Here is an 18,771-nt window from a genome sequence, read left to right on the forward strand (position 1 = left end):
CGGCGCCGTTTTCAGCACTAGTTCGGCCTCTAGTGGCCGTTTCGGCGGGGAAATAAGACCGCAAATCATCTGAGGGGACAGACGCAGCGCTGCAGCTTCTCCTCAGCACACACTTGCCTTCACAGACCAGAGGGTGGTGAGTCTCAGGGGGCCCATACTGTGCTCTAGCGGCCGGGAGGTGACCTGTGGGGGACTTTTTTCCTGCCCTTGGCAGTAGGGGTAAATTGGCAACGGCAATATGGAGCCTGAATCAGGCCCCTCATTCCTTACAATGCCGGAATTAACCCTTAGCGCCCCTTCCCCTGCCACATCTGTTGAGTCGGTGTCGGCTGTCCTGGAGTCTTTTTCTCACCAGGTTTGAAGCAGCCAGTGCTCGGTTGGGGGGTAAAAAAGCCCCCCCCCCCCCCCGGAGGCTGTTTCTGGGGATATCTCTGACGCAGAATCTGATAACGCTGTTGCTGCTTCTGGTTCTGTCATGTCTGAGGATGCGGGCTTAACCCACATGGACAGCGAGGATGACTCTGCTGCAGAGTCTGCTGACAAGGAATTTGTTGGAGCTCTTATTACTGCGGTGCGTGAGACTCTTCATTTAGAGGATGTGGCGGAGACACCGGCGGTGTCAGTCCCTTTTGGATTCCGCAAACCACCGCGTACCGCTAAGGTATTCCCCTGTGTTCCTTATTTAGACAATATGTTGTATAAGGAATGGGATACACCGCAGAAGGTTTTTACGGTTCCAAAAAGCTTTGCTACCGTTACCCCCTGGAGGAGGACTTTTTTTAAAAAAGTGGGTCACTCCTCCGTCGGTGGACCCTCAGGTGTCCAGACTGAGTAAGGCTACTACGTTGCCTGTGGAGGGGGCTCCTGCTTTCAAGGACCCCGCTGATAGGAGAGTGGAGGCCGTGGCCCGCTCCCTGTTCTCGGTGGTGGGTTCGGCGGTAAGGCCAGCTCTGGCCGGAGCCCTGGTAGCTCAGACGCTAACTGAAAGGGCAAAGCTCCTGCTGCAGGATCTGGAGGTCCAGGGTGCTTCCGAGTCCTCTAGGGACCTGGCTGAACAGTTGATTCAGGGTCAGAAGTTTCTCTGCGAGGCGGATATGGATTAGATTCCTTTGCTTTCCAGGGCTTCTGTCTACGCAGTGGTTCTGCGCCGCCTTATATGGCTGAAGTGCTGGTCGGCTGACCAGTCCTCAAAAAAGGCCTTGGTAGATTTGCCCTTTAAGGGCGGACGGCTTTTGGGGGCATCCCTGGATGACATCATTAAGGATGCCACTGGAGGTAAGAGCACCTTAAAAAAAAAGTGCGCTTGTAAGACCGCTGCACAAATACGGTGTGACAAAAAGTATTGCAACAACCGGCATTTTATTTTCTAGGGTGTTAGAAAAAATATATATATAATGTTTGGGGGTTCTAAGTTCTAATTTTCTAGCAAAAATTTTTTTTTATTAACTTGTAAACACCAAATCTCAGAAATAGGCTCGGCCTATTCCTTTTTTTTTATTTTTTTATTACCGGTCTTTTTTTTAACCACTTAAGACCCGGACCATTATGCAGCTTAACTGCTTGCCAACCTGTCGCCGTCATTCTACGGCGGCAGGTTGGCTCTCCTGCGCGAGAGCCCGTAGCTCTATGTCGGCTCTCTCGCAGGGAACTAGAAAGCTCTATTTGTGGGGAAAAAAAAGGGCGCCAATTTTGTTTGGGAGCCACGTCGCACGACCGCGCAATTGTCGGTTAAAGCGACGCAGTGCCGAATCGCAAAAAGTACTCTGGTCTTTGACCAGCAATATGGTCCGGGGGTTAAGTGGTTAAGGACCAGGCCCCTTTTTGCGATTCGGCACTGCGTCGCTTTAACAGACAATTGCGCGGTCGTGCGACATGGCTCCCAAACAAAATTGGCGTCCTTTTTTCCCCACAAATAGAGCTTTCTTTTGGTGGTATTTGATCACCACTGCGGTTTTTATTTTTTACGCTATAAACAAAAATAGAGCCACAATTTTGAAAAAAAAACAATATTTTTTACTTTTTGCTATAATAAATATCCCCCAAAAACATATATACATTTTTTTTTATGCGACATTACGGCGGACACTTCGGACAATTTTGGCACTGTTTTGGGACCAGTGACAATTATACAGCGACCAGAGCTATAAAAATGCACTGATTACTGTGTAAATGTCACTGGCAGGGAAGGGGTTAACCACTAGGGGGTTAAATGTGGGAGTGATTTGACAAATTCGTTAATTCGGAAATATTCTAATTAACGGAAACTCGTTTAACAAATTTTTCTGAAAACAAAAATTCAAAAATTCGTAAATTTGAAAAATGCGTCAATTCGAAAATCCAAAAATCTGAAAAAAGGAATGAAGAGCCGAAAATTCTAAAGAACGGAATTCCGGAAATAAGAATGAAAATCCTAAACTTCGAATATCTGAAAGGAAAGGAAATTCCAATACCTATAATTTAATAGTTAGTTATTATTAGTTACCGTATTTATCGGCGTATACCGCGCACTTTTTTGCCCTGAAAATCAGGGAAAAATCGTGGGTGCGTGATATACACCGATACCCTCTTTCCCGTGCCGAGTTTGAATACTGCGCCGTACAGCCGAGCGCAGTACACTCGTGTATAGTCAGGCAGTCTCGGCTCCTCTCGCGCTCACGTCCTGGACGTACAGGACGTCAGCGCGAGAGTAGCCGAGCCTTCCCGAGTGTACTGCGCTCGGTATATGCCGGCGCAGTATTCAAACTCGGCGCGGGAAAGCGGGGAAGACACCGCAGAAGGACGCCGGACCCGACGAAGAGGACACCCGAAGCCGCAGACAGACGCCGGACCCGACGAGGCCGCCGATGGACGCCGCGCAAGACACCAAACTGTAAGTACAAAAATCTTTTTTTCCACAGGAATTTCGGGGGAACTTTAGGGGTGCGCGCTATACGCGGGAGCGCGCTATACCCCAATAAATACGGTAGTTAGTTATTACAGTGGAACCTCAGATTACGAGCGTAATCCGTTCCAGGAGAATGCTTGTAATCCAAAACACTCTCATATCATATTGTAATCCAAATTCACCCCCATTGAGGTGAATGGAAACAAAAATAATTTGTTCCTCATTGACTTCAATGGCATGCAATACCGCGTGCGGCCAGAAGGCAGGGGGAGCGCCAGAGAGCCTTGAAAAGGCTCAGAAAAGTAGTATTTCCAAGTGAAGGGGTTAACCACTAGGGGGCGCTGTAGGGGTTAAGTGTGACCTCATGTGTGTTTCTAACTGTAGGGGGGCGGGGCTGGACGTGTGACGTCAGTGATCGTCGTTCCCTATATCAGGGAACAGACGATCACTGACATTGCCACAGAGAAAAATGGGGAAGGTTTGTCTACACTCACCTCTCCCCGTTTTTCAGCTCCTGTGACCCGATCACGGGATACCCACGGCGCAGTCACGCTCACGACTCACGGGTTTTTAAAGGGGACGTATATATACGTCCATGTGCCCAGCCGTGCCTCTCTGCCGACGTATATCGTCGTGCGGCGCTCCTTAACCACTTAAGGACCGCCTCCTGCACATATACGTTGGCAGAATGGCACGGCTGGGCACATGTACGTACAGGTACGTCCTGTACTAGTACCCAGCCGTGGGTCGCGGGCGCGCGACCCGGTCCGAAACTCCGGGACTACGGGACTTGCGGACCCGATCGCCACTGGAGTCCCGCGATCGGTCCCCGGAGCTGAAGAACGGGGAGAGCTGTGTGTAAACACACCTTCCCCGTTCTTCACTGTGGCGCCGTCATCGATCGTGTGTTCCCTTATATAGGGAAACCCAATCAATGACGTCACACCTACAGCCACACCCCCCTACAGTTGTAAACACACTTCAGGTCACACATAACCCCATTAGCGCCCCCCTGTGGTTATCTCCCGAACTGCAACTGTCATTTTCACAGTAATCAGTGCATTTTAAATGCATTTTTTGCTGTGAAAATGACAATAGTCCCAAAAATGTGTCAAAAGTCTCCGATGTGTCCGCCATAATGTCGCAGTCACGAAAAAAATCGCTGATCGCCGCCATTAGTAGTAAAAAAAAAAAGAAAATAATAAAAATGCAAGAAAACTATCCCCTATTTTTTAAACACTATAAATTGTGCGCAAACCAACCGATAAACGCTTATTGCGATATTTTTTTTACCAAAAATAGGTAGAAGAATACGTATCGGCCTAAACTGAGTAAAAAAAATAATTTATATATGTTTTTGGGGGATATTTATTATAGCAAAAAGTAAAAAATATTGAATTTTTTTCAAAATTGTCGCTCTATTTTTGTTTATAGCGCAAAAAATAAAAACCGCAGAGGTGATCAAATACCACCAAAAGAAAGCTCTATTTGTTGGGAAAAAAGGACGCCAATTTTGTTTGGGAGCCACGTCGCACGACCGCGCAATTGTCAGTTAAAGCGACGCAGTGCCGAATCGCAAAAAGGGGCAAGGTTCTTTAGCTGCATTTTGATCCGGGTCTTAAGTGGTTAAGTGGTTAATATATTTCATTTTCTGTTTTATTTGGAAAGCTGTAACTGCTTTCAGTCTGTTGTTGTTACAAAATGATTATTCTCCGAAGGTCCGGATCAGAACCGGCAGCAGAACTCCATTACCCTCAATCTGGAAAATCTTCCGATTTTATTCAAAGGCTTCCAAATCCTTCGGCTCCCGAGTCTAAAAGGTTCTTTCGGGCAGGAGACACGGAGATTTCAACAGTTTTTCTTCCAGACGTAATTCCCTAAAGTAGAAGCTTTGCACAAACCATCTCCCAACGTGCGCAAAAGTCCTACATGGCGGAGATTACCGACCGGCCGCTGGCGTTGGACGGAACCGTCTGCCAATCGCTCGCGCCTGGCAGAGACAAAAGCCTTTAAAAATTTGCTGCCACAATCAACGTCATTTTTATTTTTTCTCCTCCGGTTCCAAATATACCAACAACATGAGCACACCGGACCCATTAAAAATCTGAACTTCAGCCACTCAGGGGCCGGGGCAAGGGGTGGGCACTGTGGCATCATGTGAGGTGGGGGGAGGGGGGTGCCAGAAGCAGGAGCAGTTCGTCCATAGAGGGCGCCGGAGCGCCGCCCCCTCTGGCTCTCGCACAGCCACTAAAATATATAGATTTATGCATTGTATGAATCTATATATTTTCGCCGCTGCCGCCCACTATTGAGCTGGCCGGATGTTGAGCGCCAGCCAGCTGAATAACGGCAGCTGGTTGGCTGTGGGGAAGTGCCTATCAGAGCCAGCGGCCCTCAGGCTGTAGTCGGCTTCCTGAATGCTCATCCTCGGGACGTACCGGCGGTGCGTTCCTTGGATAAGACTGACAGGCGTCTCAGCCAATCAGGTAATCTGATTCTGGTAATGGGTAACCTGATTGGCTGAAGCATCATGGAGGGCAGGACGAGGGACATCGAGGGACAGTAGAAGCACGGCTGACCCCAGAAAGGTAAGTGCCGGGGGGGGGGGGCATTTTACTGGGCACAGTGGCGACAATTTCGGGGCACAGTGGCTACAATTGCGGGGCACAGTGGCGACAACACCCCCAAATGAATATTATATATCAATGAACCCCCCCTAATGAATATTATATATCCATGAACCCCCCCTAATGAATATTATATATCCATGAACCCCCCCTAATGAATACTATATATCCATGAACCCCCCTAATGAATACTATATAGCCATGAACCCCCCCTAATGAATACTATATATCCATGAACCCCCCTAATGAATATTATATATCCATGAACCCCCCTAATGAATAATATATATCCATGAACCCCCCTAATAAATATGATATATCCATGAACCCCCCTAATGAATATTATATATCCATGAACCCCCCCCCCTCATGAATACTATATATCCATGAAACCCCCCCCCCAAATGAATACTATATATCCATGAACCCCCTAATAAATACTATATATCCATGACCCCCCCCTAATGAATACTATATATACATGAACCCCCCTAATAAATCCCTAATGAATATTATATACCCATGAACCTTCTTAATGAATACTATATACCCATGAACCCCCCCCCCTAATAAATATTATATATCCATGAACCCCTCTAATGGCTATTATATATCCATGACCCCCTCTAATGAATATTATATATCCATGACCCCCCCAATGAATATTATATACCCATAATTCCCCCCCCCCCCCCCCCATGAATACTACAGTATATATCTATGAACAGATTGTACATAGCACACACTCTATTATCTTTATAACCTTCCTATTAAGGCAGAAATCTATTTGCTGGGACCGCCGGAGGCACGCAAGGTGCAATCTACGCCGTCGCGTATGAAATTCGCTCTGCGAGATAAGAGATTGATACACACATTGATTTCCACTCTGGGAAATAGCGGGAAAGCCAATGTTTGATGCTAAGCTGATACATTCCCATTTTCCTAGTGAATGTAGTTAAATAGAATTGTTTAGCGTTCAATACAAAGAGCAATTGGGCAATTTCCCTTCAACAGGCGGCGCTTACGTTTCCCTTCACTTCAATCAGAGAGTTTTGCATTCATCCAACATCAAAGGCGAGACGACTGAAGTGTTTTGTTTTTTTGTTTTATTTCTTTATTTATATTTTGCACAAAACTAGCAAAACAAAGTGAAGAACCTCAACTTGTAAACTATGTAGCAAAGCGAGTCTCGGTTATCGAGATTGCGTTCTTTCCTAAGTTATCGAGATTGCGTTCTTTCCTAAGTTATCGAGATTGCGATCTTTCCTAAGTTATCGAGATTGCGATCTTTCCTAAGTTATCGAGATTGCGTTCTTTCCTAAGTTATCGACATTGCGATCTTTCCTAAGTTATCGAGATTGCGATCTTTCCTAAGTTATCGAGATTGCGATCTTTCCTAAGTTATGGAGATTGCGATCTTTCCTAAGTTATCGAGATTGCGTTCTTTCCTAAGTTATCGAGATTGCGTTCTTTCCTAAGTTATCGAGATTGCGATCTTTCCTAAGTTATCGAGATTGCGTTCTTTCCTAAGTTATGGAGATTGCGTTCTTTCCTAAGTTATCGAGATTGCATTCTTTCCTAAGTTATCGAGATTGCGTTCTTTCCTAAGTTATCGAGATTGCGTTCTTTCCTAAGTTATCGAGATTGCGTTCTTTCCTAAGTTATGGAGATTGCGTTCTTTCCTAAGTTATGGAGATTGCGTTCTTTTCTTAAGTTATGGAGATTGCGTTCTTTCCTAAGTTATCGAGATTGCGTTCTTTCCTAAGTTATCGAGATTGCGTTCTTTCCTAAGTTATCGAGATTGCGTTCTTTCCTAAGTTATCGAGATTGCGATCTTTCCTAAGTTATTGAGATTGCGTGTAGAGAGTTTTGCATTCATCCAACATCAAAGGCGAGACGACTGAAGTGTTTTGTTTTTTGTTTTATTTCTTTATGTATATTTTGCACAAAACTAGCAAAACAAAGTGAAGAACCTCAACTTGTAAACTATGTAGCAAAGCGAGTCTCGGTTATCGAGATTGCGTTCTTTCCTAAGTTATCGAGATTGCGTTCTTTCCTAAGTTATCGAGATTGCGTTCTTTCCTAAGTTATCGAGATTGCGTTCTTTCCTAAGTTATCGAGATTGCGTTCTTTCCTAAGTTATCGAGATTGCGTTCTTTCCTAAGTTATCGAGATTGCGTTCTTTCCTAAGTTATCGAGATTGCGTTCTTTCCTAAGTTATGGAGATTGCGTTCTTTCCTAAGTTATGGAGATTGCGTTCTTTTCTTAAGTTATGGAGATTGCGTTCTTTCCTAAGTTATCGAGATTGCGTTCTTTCCTAAGTTATCGAGATTGCGTTCTTTCCTAAGTTATCGAGATTGCGTTCTTTTCTAAGTTATCGAGATTGCGATCTTTCCTAAGTTATTGAGATTGCGTGTAGAGAGTTTGCATTCATCCAACATCAAAGGCGAGACGACTGAAGTGTTTTGTTTTTTGTTTTATTTCTTTATGTATATTTTGCACAAAACTAGCAAAACAAAGTGAAGAACCTCAACTTGTAAACTATGTAGCAAAGCGAGTCTCGGTTATCGAGATTGCGTTCTTTCCTAAGTTATCGAGATTGCGTTCTTTCCTAAGTTATCGAGATTGCGTTCTTTCCTAAGTTATCGAGATTGCGTTCTTTCCTAAGTTATGGAGATTGCGTTCTTTCCTAAGTTATGGAGATTGCGTTCTTTCCTAAGTTATGGAGATTGCGTTCTTTTCTTAAGTTATGGAGATTGCGTTCTTTCCTAAGTTATCGAGATTGCGTTCTTTCCTAAGTTATCGAGATTGCGATCTTTCCTAAGTTATTGAGATTGCGTGTAGAGAGTTTTGCATTCATCCAACATCAAAGGCGAGACGACTGAAGTGTTTTGTTTTTTGTTTTATTTCTTTATGTATATTTTGCACAAAACTAGCAAAACAAAGTGAAGAACCTCAACTTGTAAACTATGTAGCAAAGCGAGTCTCGGTTATCGAGATTGCGTTCTTTCCTAAGTTATCGAGATTGCGTTCTTTCCTAAGTTATCGAGATTGCGTTCTTTCCTAAGTTATCGAGATTGCGTTCTTTCCTAAGTTATCGAGATTGCGTTCTTTCCTAAGTTATGGAGATTGCGTTCTTTCCTAAGTTATGGAGATTGCGTTCTTTCCTAAGTTATCGAGATTGCGTTCTTTCCTAAGTTATCGAGATTGCGTTCTTTCCTAAGTTATCGAGATTGCGATCTTTCCTAAGTTATCGAGATTGCGTTCTTTCCTAAGTTATGGAGATTGCGTTCTTTCCTAAGTTATCGAGATTGCATTCTTTCCTAAGTTATCGAGATTGCGTTCTTTCCTAAGTTATCGAGATTGCGTTCTTTCCTAAGTTATCGAGATTGCGTTCTTTCCTAAGTTATGGAGATTGCGTTCTTTCCTAAGTTATGGAGATTGCGTTCTTTTCTTAAGTTATGGAGATTGCGTTCTTTCCTAAGTTATCGAGATTGCGTTCTTTCCTAAGTTATCGAGATTGCGTTCTTTCCTAAGTTATCGAGATTGCGTTCTTTCCTAAGTTATCGAGATTGCGATCTTTCCTAAGTTATTGAGATTGCGTGTAGAGAGTTTTGCATTCATCCAACATCAAAGGCGAGACAACTGAAGTGTTTTGTTTTTTGTTTTATTTCTTTATGTATATTTTGCACAAAACTAGCAAAACAAAGTGAAGAACCTCAACTTGTAAACTATGTAGCAAAGCGAGTCTCGGTTATCGAGATTGCGTTCTTTCCTAAGTTATCGAGATTGCGTTCTTTCCTAAGTTATCGAGATTGCGTTCTTTCCTAAGTTATCGAGATTGCGTTCTTTCCTAAGTTATCGAGATTGCATTCTTTCCTAAGTTATCGAGATTGCGTTCTTTCCTAAGTTATCGAGATTGCGTTCTTTCCTAAGTTATGGAGATTGCGTTCTTTCCTAAGTTATGGAGATTGCGTTCTTTTCTTAAGTTATGGAGATTGCGTTCTTTCCTAAGTTATCGAGATTGCGTTCTTTCCTAAGTTATCGAGATTGCGTTCTTTCCTAAGTTATCGAGATTGCGTTCTTTCCTAAGTTATCGAGATTGCGATCTTTCCTAAGTTATTGAGATTGCGTGTAGAGAGTTTTGCATTCATCCAACATCAAAGGCGAGACGACTGAAGTGTTTTGTTTTTTGTTTTATTTCTTTATGTATATTTTGCACAAAACTAGCAAAACAAAGTGAAGAACCTCAACTTGTAAACTATGTAGCAAAGCGAGTCTCGGTTATCGAGATTGCGTTCTTTCCTAAGTTATCGAGATTGCGTTCTTTCCTAAGTTATCGAGATTGCGTTCTTTCCTAAGTTATCGAGATTGCGTTCTTTCCTAAGTTATCGAGATTGCGCTCTTTCCTAAGTTATGGAGATTGCGTTCTTTCCTAAGTTATCGAGATTGCGTTCTTTTCTTAAGTTATGGAGATTGCGTTCTTTCCTAAGTTATCGAGATTGCGTTCTTTCCTAAGTTATCGAGATTGCGTTCTTTCCTAAGTTATCGAGATTGCGTTCTTTCCTAAGTTATCGAGATTGCGTTCTTTCCTAAGTTATGGAGATTGCGTTCTTTCCTAAGTTATAGAGATTGCGTTCTTTCCTAAGTTATGGAGATTGCGTTCTTTCCTAAGTTATCGAGATTGCGTTCTTTCCTAAGTTATCGAGATTGCGTTCTTTCCTAAGTTATCGAGATTGCGATCTTTCCTAAGTTATCGAGATTGCGATCTTTCCTAAGTTATCGAGATTGCGTTCTTTCCTAAGTTATCGAGATTGCGTTCTTTCCTAAGTTATCGAGATTGCGATCTTTCCTAAGTTATCGAGATTGCGATCTTTCCTAAGTTATCGAGATTGCGTTCTTTCCTAAGTTATCAAGATTGCGTTCTTTCCTAAGTTATCGAGATTGCGTTCTTTCCTAAGTTATCGAGATTGCGTTCTTTCCTAAGTTATCGAGATTGCGTTCTTTTCTAAGTTATCGAGATTGCGATCTTTCCTAAGTTATCGAGATTGCGTTCTTTCCTAAGTTATCGAGATTGCGTTCTTTCCTAAGTTATCGAGATTGCGTTCTTTCCTAAGTTATCGAGATTGCGTTCTTTTCTAAGTTATCGAGATTGCGATCTTTCCTAAGTTATCGAGATTGCGTTCTTTCCTAAGTTATCGAGATTGCGTTCTTTCCTAAGTTATCGAGATTGCGATCTTTCCTCAGTTATCAAGATTGCGTTCTTTCCTAAGTTATCGAGATTGCGTTCTTTCCTAAGTTATCGAGATTGCGTTCTTTCCTAAGTTATCGAGATTGCGTTCTTTCCTAAGTTATCGAGATTGCGTTCTTTCCTAAGTTATCGAGATTGCGTTCTTTCCTAAGTTATCGAGATTGCGATCTTTCCTAAGTTATCGAGATTGCGTTCTTTCCTAAGTTATCGAGATTGCGTTCTTTCCTAAGTTATCGAGATTGCGATCTTTCCTAAGTTATCGAGATTGCGATCTTTCCTAAGTTATCAAGATTGCGTTCTTTCCTAAGTTATCGAGATTGCGTTCTTTCCTAAGTTATCGAGATTGCGTTCTTTCCTAAGTTATCGAGATTGCGTTCTTTCCTAAGTTATCGAGATTGCGTTCTTTCCTAAGTTATCGAGATTGCGTTCTTTCCTAAGTTATCGAGATTGCGTTCTTTCCTAAGTTATCGAGATTGCGTTCTTTCCTAAGCCGGTCCCCCCAGTGTTTGTAAACGCGGCTCAGGAGCTCAAAAATACAAATGTAGCTTTATTGTTAGTTTGTGTTTCATTCCTATACAAAAAATGGACGACATCCCATGAACTTCATACAACAAAAGGTTAAAACATCAATAGGTTATTTCCCAAGTACAAATCAGTGGCCCGCTCGTGCCGTGTCTTCCCGCGTGCATTACGGTCCCATTTTAACCACTTCCATACCGCGCCTATTCTGGCACTTCTCTCCTACATGCAAAAATCATCATTTGTTTGCTAGAAAATTACTGAGAAGCCCCCAAACATTAAATATATATATATATATATATATATATATATATATATATTTTTTTTTTTTTTTTTTTTTTAGCAGACACCATAGGGAATAAAATGGCAGTCATTGCAACTTTTTTTTTTTTTTTTTAAGTTTAAAGTTTTTTATTGAAGTTTTTTGACGAGAACAAAAAGATAAACGACAATGACATTGGAGTGTACGGAGCAGTACCAATCCAGAGTAACCAAACTTGTGAGTCATTCTCCAATAGGATATGCTAACAGGGCCGCCATCAGGGGGGTACAGGCAGTACACCTGTAAGGGGCCCCGGAGGTTTTTTTTTTTTAGGGGTCCGGAGGTTCCCAGGGGCCTGGAGGCCCACAGGGCCCCAGATGGCAACCCCCCTTTTTTTTATTTTTATTTTTATAAAAAAATATATATATTTTTTTAAATATTTTTATTTTATTTTTTATTAAAGGGCCAATTTTTTTTTTGTTTTAAGGGTTCCGGAGGTCCCCAGGGGCCCGGAGATCCCCAGGGCCCTGGATGACAACCTCCCTTTTTTATAAAAAAATATATATTTTTTTATATATTTTTTTATTTCTTTTATTTTTATATATATATATATATATATATATATATATATATATATATATATATATATATATATTATATCAGCCCTCAAAATTTCAACTCGCCTGCTAGCATTTGGCGAGTGGATTTAAGCTGGGGGCGAGTGATAACAGTTCTGCATGACCAACAGTCCAATCTGTGCCTACACTTAGAGCCACGCTGCGATTGGCGGCTGAAGAGGAAAGGTGCGTGCCCAGGTGAGCCGCACACAGGTGAGCTGCACACATGCAGAGCAGCAGTGCTTTAAGTGGGCCAAAAGAGGTGCCGGTACTCTATTAGGCGCCGGTGCTCCCCCCCCCCCCCCCAATACTGAACATGAAAATACCCTTAGAAAGTACCCTGAAAAAAGAGCTACTGTAGAAAGAGCTACTGAACATAAATAAAATGTGCAAAAGGGTATTGAACAAAATGTTGTACAAAGTAAAAAGATTGTATATTCATATATAGTATATAGGAGGCTTTGTTTTTTCTTTTTGCAAAATCCAAACCAATGTGTGTTCTATAGGTTAAAATATATATCATTGACCCCCAATATCTGTGTATATATATATATACAGATATTGGGGGTCAATTATATATATTTTAACCTATAGAACACACATTGGTTCGGATTTTGCAAAAAGAAAAAACAAAGCCTCCTATATATGAATATACAATCTTTTTACTATGTATTCAATAATACGTCATCTTTTTATCATGTTTTCTAATATTAATTAGTTTTTTTTTTCTGTTACCTCCATGAGAGTATATATATATATATATATATATATATATATATATATATATATATATATATATATATTAGTGCTGTCAAGCGATTAAAATTTTTAATCGCGATTAATCGCATTAATGTCATAGTTAACTCACGATTAATTGCGCCAAAAAAATTTTTTTTGTTTTCTTATTTATTTTTTATTTTTTTATAATATTAAATTGTGTTTTTTTAATTTTTTTACATTTTGATCACTTTTATTGCTGTCACAAAGAATGTAAACATCCCTTGTGACAGTAATAGGTGGTGACAGGTACTCTTTATGGAGGGATCGGGGGTCTAAAAGACCTCCGAGCCCTCCTTTGCACTTCAAAGTATTCAGATCGCCGAAAACGGCGATTCTGAATACTGTGTACTTTTTTAAATCCGGCGCCATTGGCAGCCGAGAAACCCGGAAGTGACGTCATGACGTCGCTTCCGTGGTTTCAATGCGGAGACTGAATCAAAGCCGCTTACGGCTTAGTGTCAGTCTCCGCCTGGACACAGAACGCGGCGGATGGAGGATCGGGTCTCCCGGGGGGACGGGAGGCCCGGTCAGAGCGGCGAAAGGCGGCGGGAGGGGGGGGGGATGTCCCCTCCCGCTCCTCCGGCATAACAACCGAGCGGCTTTTAGCCGCATCGGTTGTTATGTTTGGATAGCCGATCGCCGGCTCTAAAAAACAGTACCGGGATGATGCCTGCGGCTGCAGGCATCATCCCGGTATAACCCCCGAACGCCGCCTCGTTAATCGCGCGACAAAAAAATTGACGGCGTTAACGTGGGTTTGCGTTAACGCCGTTAATAGCGCGTTTAACTGACAGCACTAATATATATATATAATGAGCTCTCATGGAGGTAACATGGAGGGAGGGAGCTAACAGAAATGAAAATTGTCCATCACCACCAATAAAATGGTATTTCCAATTGCCATCAAATTACGTTTTTTTCCTGACCTACCTTGTGGCAGCAGAGCGAGGCAGGCACTGAAGTCGGCGGGCAAATGGGAGGTCTGGTCTAGCACGCGGCCTGCCTCCGCTGCTCTCACAGTAACTGACTGACTCGTCTCCACCCCCCAGGAGCAGGCTGAGCTTGACTCAAGCACGTAGCCGACACCGCCCGCACGGCCGCGGAGACTACAACTCCCATGATAATTAGCGGCACTGTGGCGACGTCACATGACAATAACAGTCATGATTCCGTCATTCAGCGCAGCAGACGGATCGCGGACAGCCGGTCTGTTTCGCCCTCTGTCTGCAATACAAACAGACAACATTACTTGGGGGGCACATGGGGGGGCACACAGTAAAATTGGGGGGGACGTGGCCTGCTCAGGCCCCACCCTGGAGACGCCCCTGACTACAATGCTGTAGCTAGCTCTCCGCTGCGTTCCGGTACCGGAAACCCACGTACTGGGCGCACGGAGAGGTGCTGGTACTCTCCAGGGCCATTTTTGGAAGTGGCGGTACTGAGTACCGCCGCGTTCCGGCCCACTTAAAGCACTGCAGAGCAGTACACAGGAGCTCTCCTTACAATTCTCGTTAAGCCATGGGACCTGATAGTATGACCTCTCTGAGCCTGGCTTCCCAACCTGACCAATGTAGCTGGAGAGCAGAGAGCAGGAAGGAACAAGTGAGCTGGAGAACTGCGATTATCACCACTCTGGGTGTCCCAGGTAGGCAGTGCAGCACAGCGCTCACCAAGAGTTGCCCTGACAAGAGAGCGGCAGTATGCTGTGCGGTGTCAGTGTGCGCTGTGTTGTGGTGTCAATGGCTATGCAGGTGTGTCAATCGCGGTGCTGGATTGTACTCCCTCCCACTGTGCTGCAGCTCCTCTCCTCACTGCCCGACAATGAAAGGGGGAAGTTGGGACATGCAGGTGTGGAGCCGCACACAGGGGCTCCTGATTGTGAGAGTGGGTAGAATAGGAGAGGGAGAGAGAGAGAGAGGTGGATGGATGGGGGTTGCAGAGGAGACAGCAAGATAATGGGGGAAAAGACCTGGTTCTAGAGAGAAGGCAGAGGAGGAGGAGGGAGTCTTGTACATAAGAAGAGGGAGAGCAATATTTGCAGAAGTAAAAAAGTCCATGTCCCTCTGGTTTGACCCAGTGCCATATCCCTCTGGTTTTCCCCAGTGCCATGTCCCTCTGGTTTGCCCCAGTGCCATGTCCCTCTGGTTTGCCCCAGTGCCATGTCCCTCTGGTTTGCCCCAGTGCCATGTCCCTCTGGTTTGCCCCAGTGCCATGTCCCTCTGGTTTGCCCCAGTGCCATGTCCCTCTGGTTTGCCCTAGTGCCATGTCCCTCTGGTTTGCCCCAGTGCCCTGTCCCTCTTTGTTAAAGTTGTTGTTGGTAATATTTAATTGTGTAACTTGATTCGGCATAAAACATTTAACAGTGTCATTCCAAGAGATAATCTACAAGGGCGGGGCAGTGTATGGGTTAGGTAAGGCAACTGATGGCGAGTAACACTTGAGGCCTGGCTAGAAGCTCAGGGCTTGAAATTTTGAGCCCTGTATTATTATTATTATTATTATAGGGCCCAGAGGGCCCCGGATGGCAACCCCCCTTTTTTTATAAAATGTTTTTATTTATTTTTTATATTATTTTATATATATATATATATATATATATATATATATATATATATATATATATATTTTTTTTTTTTTTATTAAAGGGCTCAGAGGTCCCCAGGGCCCCATGTGGCAAACCCCCTTTTTTATTTATTTATTTATTATTAAAGGGCCCAGAGGTCCCCAGGGCCCTGGATGGCAACCCCCCCCCCCCCTTTTTTTATATAAATGTTTATTTTTATTTTTTTATTAAAGGGCCTAGAGGTTTTTTTTTTTTTTATAAAGGGCCCAGAGGTCCCGGATGGCAACCCCCCTTTTTTTGTAATTTATTTTTCTAAAAAAAAAATTGTGTGTGTGTGTATATATATATATATATATATATATATATATATAAAAATAAATATATAAATATATATATATATATATATATATATATATATATATATATATATATATATATATATATATATAAATAAATAAAGGGCCCCCCTCCCTGCTTCTCAATTCATGGAAGCCTCCCCGCTTCTCAATTTCAGGCGGCAGCAGCCCCCCCCCCCCGGTTCTCTACTCTAGGGGGCCCATGTGATCCACAACACCCCTCACCCGGCGGGCAACTGATTGACTCTCAGCCTGCAGATACACCCGGGTGGGCAGCAGCTAGGAAAGCCCAAAGGACTAAGAACACAGGAAAACTGGCCCAAAATTGTAAATAATTTTTTTTAAACTGTGGCAGCATAACCCTATGGTTATGACCAGGGGGCATCCCGTCCATTAAGGGCCGCCCCCCCGTCCATCGCCGCCTTCCCTATCCATGCGTCTGGCTCCTTTCAGGACACCGGCGCATGAATTCCAACCAGAGGCTCTAATAGGCTTCAATATAGGGTTCGATATAGGGTGGACTCGGGTCGCAGAGAGTCTAAACCCACCCAGGTGCAGGGATGGACTGGCCATTGGGACTACAGGGAGTTTCCCGGTGGGCCGATGGCTCAGTGGGCCGGCTTCAGTGACAGCGGACCGCCGCCCCCCTCCTCCGCTGCTCTGTCACTCCCTTCCCGCAGCGCTCACCTGGGGGGGACAAAGAAGCAGGGGAGGACCAGAGGAGCAGGGGGGACGACAGAGGAGCATGGGGGGAGGGGACAGACAGCTGACTCAACAGCTATGGCCTGGGAGTTTCTAACTTCTGCCTAATCTTGTCCCATAAGGGGGGGGCACCGAACTGATTCTTTGCCCCGGGTGAAATAATGTCTAGCTTCCCCACTGGTACTGCCTATAAGAGTACCAGTACCAGCCGTTCTACTCTAATAAAGTAGAACGGCTAGTGGCTAGTGAAGGGGGAGAGGGGGCTTGGGTGGCCGGGGGGGGGGGGGGTGCGGGATTTGTCCGGCCGCCATGGGAGAGACCTGTCAAAGTGGGCCAGTCTGGATGAAGTCCAGCCCTGCCCAGGTGTGTTATTCGCGGTTGTAAAGCTGTTCCGCCTCCTGGCCAATCGGGAAGCAGGTTTTGACACCGGTCACCAGATTGGCTGAACGGACAGGCGATCCTATTGGATGACTCGGAGGAGGGGGGAGGAGCTGGAAGCCGCCATGGAGTAGAGAAGTCTGAGCTGAGCCGCTGCACCACGCTCCCTGCCACCGGCCACGATGGGGTAGGTGCAGGACCGACCGGCAAACAGCCATGGGGGGGGGGGGTGGTGGTCTTTCCGCCCCCCCCAAACAAAACACCAGCCGCCACTGGTTATGACGATGAAGATGCTCTTTGTCCTGCGACGTATGAAGAAGAAATCGTGTTTTTTGTATAGGCTTCTTCAAGAGAGGAAAATTGCCGGGAAACGTATGAAGCTCATCCATGTACAGTAGGTAAAAAATCAATCAGCGGCCTCTCAGCATCGCTCTCCTTCCTTTGTCTTTATAGTAGTAAACACTTGAATATAAAACGGGAACAAGTTGCATCTTCAGAATGAACAAATATGCCGGAATCCTACAATAGAAGATGCGGGTGAAGAACCACAAAGACGTCTTCTTCTACTTGTCACGACTTTTATGACATTCTCTATTATGTGTGTATGGGGTGAGACTCAGCATGGGGGGTGGGAGATATGAAGTCCAATCCAGTGGCGGCTGGTGCTCAAAATTTGGGGGGGGCGCAAACAATCTGAAAAAAAAAAACATCAATTGCAGCCTCACTGTGCCCATCATTCGCAGCCACTGTGCCCATCAAACGCAGCCACTGTACTAAACGCAGCCACTGTGCCCATCAAATGCAGCCACTGTACTAAACGCAACCACTGTGCCATCAAACGTAGCCACTGTGCCATCAAACCCAGCCACTGTACTAAACGCAGCCACTGTGCCATCAAACCCAGACCCTGTGCCTAAACGCAGCCACTGTGCCCATCAAACGCAGCCACTGTACTAAACGCAGCCACTGTGCCATCAAACGTAGCCACTGTGCCATCAAACCCAGCCTCTGTGCCCAAACGCAGCCACTGTGCCCATCAAATGCAGCCACTGTGCCCATCAAACGCAGCCACTGTACCCAAACGCAGCCACTGTGCCCATCAAACGCAACCACTCTGCCCATCAAACGCAGCCACTGTACTAAACGCAGCCACTGTGCCATCAAACGTAGACACTGTGCCATCAAACCCAGACACTGTGCCCATCAAACACAGCCACTGTACTAAACGCAGCCACTGTGCCATCAAACCCAGACACTGCCATCAAACCCAGACACTGTGCCCATCAAACGCAGCCACTGTGCCATCAAACGTAGCCACTGTGCCATCAAACCCAGCCACTGTGCCCATCAAACACAGCCACTGTACTAAACGCAGCCACTGTGCCATCAAACCCAGACACTGCCATCAAACCCAGACACTGTGCCCATCAAACGCAGCCACTGTGCTCATCAAACGCTGCCACTGTACTAAACGCAGCCACTGTGCCATCAAACGTAGCCACTGTGCCATCAAACCCAGACACTGTGTCCATCAAACGCAGCCACTGTGCCCATCATACGCAGCCACTGTGCCCATCAAACGCAGCCACTGTACTAAACGCAGCCAATGTGCCATCAAACGTAGCCACTGTGCCCATCAAACGCAGCCACTGTGCCATCAAACGCAGCCACTGTGCCCATCAAACGCAGCCACTGTGCCATCAAACGCAGCCACTGTGCCCATCAAACTCAGCCACTTTGCCCATCAAAAGCAGCCACTGTGCCCATCAAACGCAGCCATTATGCCCAGCAAACGCAGCCACTGTGCCCATCAAACGCAGCCACTGTGGCCA

The sequence above is a fragment of the Rana temporaria genome, chromosome 3 (genome assembly GCF_905171775.1).
Source record: "Rana temporaria chromosome 3, aRanTem1.1, whole genome shotgun sequence".
NCBI classification, from domain to species: domain Eukaryota; kingdom Metazoa; phylum Chordata; class Amphibia; order Anura; family Ranidae; genus Rana; species Rana temporaria.